The sequence below is a fragment of the Amblyraja radiata genome, unplaced genomic scaffold (assembly GCF_010909765.2).
Source record: "Amblyraja radiata isolate CabotCenter1 unplaced genomic scaffold, sAmbRad1.1.pri scaffold_677_ctg1, whole genome shotgun sequence".
Classification (NCBI taxonomy): Eukaryota; Metazoa; Chordata; class Chondrichthyes; order Rajiformes; family Rajidae; genus Amblyraja; species Amblyraja radiata.
The window spans coordinates 2,394-10,000 of record NW_022630699.1 but is presented as its reverse complement, the minus strand read 5'-3'; positions in this window follow the sequence as shown (position 1 = coordinate 10,000).

Genomic DNA, 7,607 nt, shown 5'->3' with positions numbered 1-7,607 from the left:
AGTCCAGAACAAGGGGCCACAGTTTAAGGATAAGGGGGAAATCTTTTAGGACCAAGATGAGAGGAGAGGAGAGGGGAGTGGAGGAGAGGCTTTTCATATGAAGAAAGACTGGATAGACTCGTACTCGCTAGAATTTAGAAGATTGAGGGGGGATCTTATAGAAACTTACAAAATTCTTAAGGGGTTGGACAGGCTAGATGCAGGAAGATTGTTCCCGATGTTGGGGAAGTCCAGGACAAGGGGTCACAGCTTAAGGATAGAGGGTAAATCCTTTAGGACCGAGATGAGAAAAACATTTTTTTTCACACACACACACAGAGTGGTGAATCTGTGGAATTCTCTGCCACAGAAGGTAGTTGAGGCCACAGTTCATTGGCTATATTTAAGAGGGAGTCAGATGTGGCCCTTGTGGCTAAAGGGATCAGGGGGGTATGGAGAGAAGGCAGGTACAGGATACTGATGAGTTGGATGATCAGCCATGATCATATTGAATGGCGGTGCCGGCCTGAAGGGCCGAATGGCCTCTACTGCTGCACCTATTGTCTATGTCTCTATGTAAGTGATAGGTGGATACAAAATGCTGGAGTAACTCAGCGGGACAGGCAGCATCTCTAGAGAGAAGGAATGGGTGATGTTTCAGGTTGAGACTCTTCTTCAGAAGTGATAGGTGGATATAGGTGAGGGAGATACAAGGAACTGCAGATGCTGGAATCTTGCATAGAACACAATATAGTTAGATGCACAGAGTCTCTTGCCCAGAGTAGGGGAATCGAGGACCAGAGGACATGGGTTCAAGGTGAAGGGGAAAATATTTAATAGGAATCTGAGGGGTGACTTTTCAACAAAGGTGTATGGAACGAGCTGCCGGAGGAGGTCGTTGAGGCCGGGACTATCCTAACGTTAGAAAGTCATTAAGTGTTTAAGAAGGAACTGCAGATGCTGGAAAATCGAAGGTAGACAAAAATGCTGGAGAAACTCAGCGGGTGCAGCAGCATCTATGGAGCGAAGGAAATAGGCAACGTTTCGGGCCGAAACCCTTCTTCAGAAAGTTAGACAGGTACCTATATGGGACCTTAATAAGTGTTGGCCGGTGTGGACTCGCTGGTGGTCAAGGCCACGGGACGGGCAGGGGAAGGGACGCTCACCGCTGTGGGGTACGCCGGTGTTGCCACAGGCTGGACATGCGGGCGAATCCCTTGCCACACTCAGCGCACTCAAAGAGTCTCTCTCCGGTGTGTATCCGCCGGTGCTCCCGCAGCCCCCGTGCTCTCTTGAAACGCTTGCCGCAGAGGGAGCATCGGCTCGCCGGCGTGGGACCGCTCGTGCTGCCGCAACTCCCGCGAGCTGTCAAACGACTCGCCGCAGTACGGGCAGTCGTAGGGCTGGCCGCCGGTGTGCGCGTGCTGGTGGGACAGGGCGTGGGAGTCCGTGGCAAACAACGGGCTGGAGACGGGACTGTCGCCGGCGTGCGCCCGCTGGTGGGACTGCAGCCAGGAGGAGCGGGTGAAGCTCTTGCCGCACTGGGCGCAGGTGTAGGGGCGATCGCCACTGTGGGTGCGCAGGTGGTCCAGCATGTGGTTGGAGCGGATGAAGCCCTTGCCGCAGTCGCTGCAGGTGTAGGGCCGCTCCCCGGTGTGCATCCGCATGTGCTCTTTCAGTTCCGTGGGCGACTTGAAGCCTTTCAAGCAGTCGGAGCAGGTGAAGGGCCGCCGCACCCACCCGTGCATCCGCCTGTGCCGCCGCAGAGCCGGCAAACAGATGAAGCTCTTGCCGCAGTCGGAGCAGGTGAAGGGCCTGTGCACCCGCCCGTGCCGCCGCAGAGCCGCAGAACAGATGAAGCTCTTGCCGCAGGTGGAACAGCCATAGGGCCTCTCGCCCGTGTGCACCCGCCGGTGGACCGTCAGGTCCCGCGCCGAATAGAAGCTCTTGCCGCAGTCCGTGCAGTCGAAGGGGCGTTCTCCCGTGTGCACCCATCGGTGGATCTCCAGCTGGCTCGGGCACTGCCAGACCTTGCCACATACGTCGCACTCATAACGCTTCTTCTTGTTGTGCCCCGTCATGTGGTCCTCCATCGAAGCTCAGCCCCTCGAAGCTCAGCCCGCACACCGAGCAGATGAGGGGGGGGGGGCTCACCGGCACTCTGGCCGCCCTCAAAGGCCGCTCACGTCCCCGTCTCTCCGTCCACAGCAACAGCTCATAAACCCTGCAGGAGGGGAACACAGAGGGTCAACAAGCTGGCAAACAGGACATTACAAACAATAGACAATAGGCAAGCTGTCTAAGAATCCATCTCATAGAAACATAGACAATAGGTGCAGGAGTAGAGGCCATTCGGCCCTTCGAACCTGCACCGCCTTTCAATATGATCATGGCTGATCATCCAACTCAGTATCGTGTACCTGCCTTCTCTCCATACCCCCTGATCCCTTTAGCCACAAAGGCCACATCTAACTCCCTCTTAAATATAGCCAATGAACTGTGTGGCCTCAACTACCTTCTGTGGCAGAGAATTCCACAGTTTCACCACTCTCTGTGTGTGAAAAAAAAATGTTTTTCTCATCTCGGTCCTAAAAGATTTCCCCCTTATCCTTAAACTCTGTGTGTGACCCCTTGTTCTGGAATTCCCCAACATCGGGAACAATCTTCCTGCATCTAGCCTGTCCAACCCCTTAAGAATTTTGTACGTTTCTATCAGATCCCCCCTCAATCTTCTGAATTCTAGCGAGTACAAGCAGAGTCTATCCAATCTTTCTTCATATGAAAGTCCTGACATCCCAGGAATCAGTCTGGTGAACCTTCTCTGTACTCCCTCTATGGCAAGAATGTCTTTCCTCAGATTAGGAGACCAAACTGTACGCAATACTCCAGGTGTGGTCTCACCAAGATCCTGTACAACTGCAGTAGAACCTCCCTGCTCCTATACTCAAATCCTCTATGGCAAGAATGTCTTTCCTCAGATTAGGAGACCAAAACTGCACGCAATACTCCAGGTGTGGTCTCACCAAGACCCTGTACAACTGCAGTAGAACCTCCCTGCTCCTATACTCAAATCCTCTATGGCAAGAATGTCTTTCCTCAGATTAGGAGACCAAAACTGTACGCAATACTCCAGGTGTGGTCTCACCAAGACCCTGTACAACTGCAGTAGAACCTCCCTGCTCCTATACTCAAATCCTCTATGGCAAGAATGTCTTTCCTCAGATTAGGAGACCAAAACTGTACGCAATACTCCAGGTGTGGTCTCACCAAGATCCTGTACAACTGCAGTAGAACCTCCCTGCTCCTATACTCAAATCCTCTATGGCAAGAATGTCTTTCCTCAGATTAGGAGACCAAAACTGTACGCAATACTCCAGGTGTGGTCTCACCAAGACCCTGTACAACTGCAGTAGAACCTCCCTGCTCCTATACTCAAATCCTCTATGGCAAGAATGTCTTTCCTCAGATTAGGAGACCAAAACTGTACGCAATACTCCAGGTGTGGTCTCACCAAGACCCTGTACAACTGCAGTAGAACCTCCCTGCTCCTATACTCAAATCCTCTATGGCAAGAATGTCTTTCCTCAGATTAGGAGACCAAAACTGTACGCAATACTCCAGGTGTGGTCTCACCAAGACCCTGTACAACTGCAGTAGAACCTCCCTGCTCCTAGACACAAATACTTTTATCAAAAAGGTGCAGGAGTAGAGGCCATTTGGCCCTTCGAGCCAGCATCGCCATTCAATGTGATCATGGCTGATCATCCCCAATCAGTACCCCGTTCCTGCCTTCTACCCATATCCCCTGACACCGCTATTTTTAAGAGCCCTATCTAGCTCTCTCTTGAAAGCATCCAGAGAACCGGCCTCCACCGCCCTCTGAGGCAGAGAATTCCACAGACTCACCACTCTCTGTGAGAAAAAGTGTTTCCTCGTCTCCGTTCTAAATGGCCGACCCCTTATTCTTAAACTGTGTGTGTGTGTGTGGCCCCTGGTTCTGGACTCCCCCAACATCGGGAACATTGTGCTTGCAAGTATGGTGATGTGAGAATCAGAGAAGTGGCTGCAAGAAGGCCAGGGCTGGGATGTGAATATTCAAGGGTATACGTCCTATCGAAAAGACAGACAGGTGGGCAGAGGGGGTGGGGTAGCTCTGTTGGTGAGGAATGAAATTCAGTCCCTTGCGAGGAGATGTAGAGTCAGGAAGGAGAGAATGGAGGAATTGTAAGGGAAAGAAGACCTTAATGGGAGTTATCTATAGGCCCCCAAAGAGTAGCCTGGATATAGGGTGCAAGTTGAATCAAGAGTTATAACTGGCATGTCGCAAAGGTAATGCTACAGTACTTATAGAAACATAGAAAATAGGTGCAGGAGTAGAGGCCATTCAGCCCTTCGAGCCTGCACCGCCATTCAATATGATCATGGCTGATCATCCAACTCAGTATCCTGTACCTGCCTTCTCTCCATACCCCCTGATCCCTTTAGCCACAAAGGCCACATCTAACTCCCTCTTAAATATAGCCAATGAACTGTGTGGCCTCAACTACCTTCTGTGGCAGAGAATTCCACAGATTCACCACTCTCTGTGTGGGGAAAAAAATGTTTTTCTCATCTCGGTCCTAAAGGATTTCCCCCTTATCCTTAAACTGTGTGTGTGGCCCCTTGTTCTGGACTTCCCCAATGTGAGGGATAAGATGATTAAACCACCACCATTGTGAGGGGCCGAACGGTTGTAGTCACCGACCTTGTGATGAGCCGAGCAGTTGGAATCACCAACCTTGTGATTCGAACAAATAGTCAGACCTTCAGAGCTGTTGATAACATTGTAGAATAACAAGATGAGGTAAGGAATGTAGCTGACAACACAGAAGCTATTCTTTAGGTCAAAGGCAATTAAGTAGGTTAGGGCACAGATACTGCGCATGCTTAATAAGTTAAATGAATATTAACTTTACGCCCCTCATGACAAAGAACCTAATTTAAATGTACATGCGATGTATGATGTGGGAGGAGAGGGAATGATTGATGACGCACGGAGGGGAGGGTTGGAAGATTGTGAACCTCGGTACCCTGATTGGAAGGGGTCAGAAGGGGAGGCGTCCGATCAATAAAGACTGTATACTGAATTGTATAAAACAAGACGTTTTTCCTTTGCTCGGTGTGTCTCAACTTGGAGAGGCACCCGATTCTGCAGACTCGCAAATAAAGCATTTCTTGTTTCCACGATTTAGTCTCTGAGTAGTGATTGTGAACACAAACAATATATCTCACAAGTTGGGGGATCGTCCGCGATCGCCACTCCGGCCGCTTGATGGAGGCACGAAAGGAAGGGAAGGTGCACCCTGCTGATTTCAGCAGTCTCTGATCTCCTTGCTTGCCGTCAGTGGTTTGAGCGAGTGATATTCGGACAAGAGACTCTGGAAACAAGAGGGAATCCGGTGAAAGGGATCAATCAATCGAGCAATTTCTGTGCACAGGACTCGGGTAAGAATATTGACTATTAAGTATTACTCGGGCGATTGGGTTCTGTTGGACGGGAAAAGATCTGACAGGGATGGGTAACCGGAACGGGCAAAGTAAGGGCCCGGGGAAAAAGGCTCAAACTGGTGAAGAGCCGCACATTCCGCCTGATAGTCCATTGGGGCGGATGTTGCACGGATGGGGTGAGGGGGGGGGGGGGGGTGAGGTGTGCGTCTGGCTTATTGAGACATCCGAAGAGTTGTCGGATTGAGAAATAAGTGGCGTTGGAACCCAACCCAAAGAACCCCCGTGGTCAGGGCATCTGCTCCTCCCGTGAGGGGGGGGGGGGCAAGAACCAGGGACCCCAAACTTTCAAAGAAGAGAAAGAGGAAGGGGTGAATGGAGGGACCAAGGTTGGGGTCCCCCGGGAAATAAAGAACAAGGATCAGGGGGATGGCGAACCGGGCCATCCCGGTGTTATCATTGTCACAAAGAAGGACACTTTAAAAGAGAATGTCCAAAGATAAGGCATGAAGTACAATCGTACACACTGATGGAGGAATAGGGGGGTCAGGGGTTCCCCTCCTTGGGGTGTGTAGGACGTACACGGGAACCTTGGTAAACTTAAAATTAGGTCCCCAAGGAGAAGACACGGTATTTATGGTAGACTCAGGGGCGGAAAGATCAAGTGTAACCAGGATACCGGAGGGAATGGGATTAGGGGAAAAGCAAGTCAAAATCTCTGGAGTAGGGGGAAAGGTAATGAAAGCTCCCGAGATAGAAGGAGTAATGGTAAGATATGAAAATCGAGAGGCCATGGAAGACTTAATCCTGGTGCCCCAGGCAGGAATAAATCTGATGGGAAGGGACTTACAAGTTCAATTAGGAATGGGCACAGCTCCCGTAGGTGGACAGATTATAGTACAACTATATAAATTGACGACCGAAGATGAAGAAAGAATAGTCTCACAGGTGTGGGCAAGAGAGAGGAAATAGGGGAGGGCTAAGAATACCACCTCTGAGGATAGCCTTGCGAGAAGGAAGTGAAGTAGTGCAAGGTAAGACAGTATCCGATTTCAATGGAAGGAAGGAAAGGGCTGCAGCCAATTATAGAAAACTTACTGAAGGATGGAGTATTGGAGAGTTGTATGTCCCCCTACAACACGCCAATACTCCCTGTAAGAAAGACTGACGGAACGTTCCGACTGGTCCAGGACCTAAGAGAATTGAATAGGGTAGTTAGGGCTCGACACCCGGTAGTCCCAAATCCTTATACCATAATGGGACGTATACCCCCTAACCATAGGTGGTTCAGTGTGGTAGATCTGAAAGACGCCTTTTGGAGCTGCCCCCTGGCTGAGGAAAGTAGAGACCTCTTTGCATTCGAGTGGGAAAACCCAGACACACTGAGGAAGCAACAGTATCGATGGACTGTGCTCCCTCAGGGATTTACTGAATCCTCGAACCTGTTCGGGCAAATATTAGAACAAGTATTAGAGGATGTTCCCAGGACCAATGGGACACAATTATTGCAGTACGTAGATGATTTGTTACTCTCAGGCGGAGAAGAAGAGCCAGTAAGGGATGCAACCATAACCCTCTTAAACTTTTTAGGGGAAAAGGGATTGAGAGTGTCCAAAAAATAAACTACAATTTGTAGAACAGGAGGTTAAATATCTAGGACACCTGATTAGTGACGGGAAAAGGAGAATAAACCCCGAAAGAATAGCTGGGATCACCGGGCTGCCGATGCCAAGGAACAAAAAGGAAATCAGGAAGTTTCTGGGGTTAATTGGATACTGTAGATTATGGATAGACAATTACACCCGACAAGTCAAGTTCTTGTATGATAAATTGTGTGAGGAGACTGATAAAGTACAATGGGATTCTGAGGACGAACAGAGATTTGGAGAAATAAAGAATAGCCTGATCACCGCACCGGTACTGACCCTCCCGTCCATTGATCAACCATTCCATCTCTTTGTTAATGCGGAGAATGGAATTGCGTTGGGGGTACTGACACAAAAGAGAGGAGGGAAGCGACAGCCAGTCGCATTCCTTTCTAAACTCTTGGATCCGGTATCACGAGGGTGGCCTGTATGTATTCAAGCGGTCGCAGCAACAGCAATATTAGTGGAAGAAAGTAGAAAATTGACATTTGGAGGTGA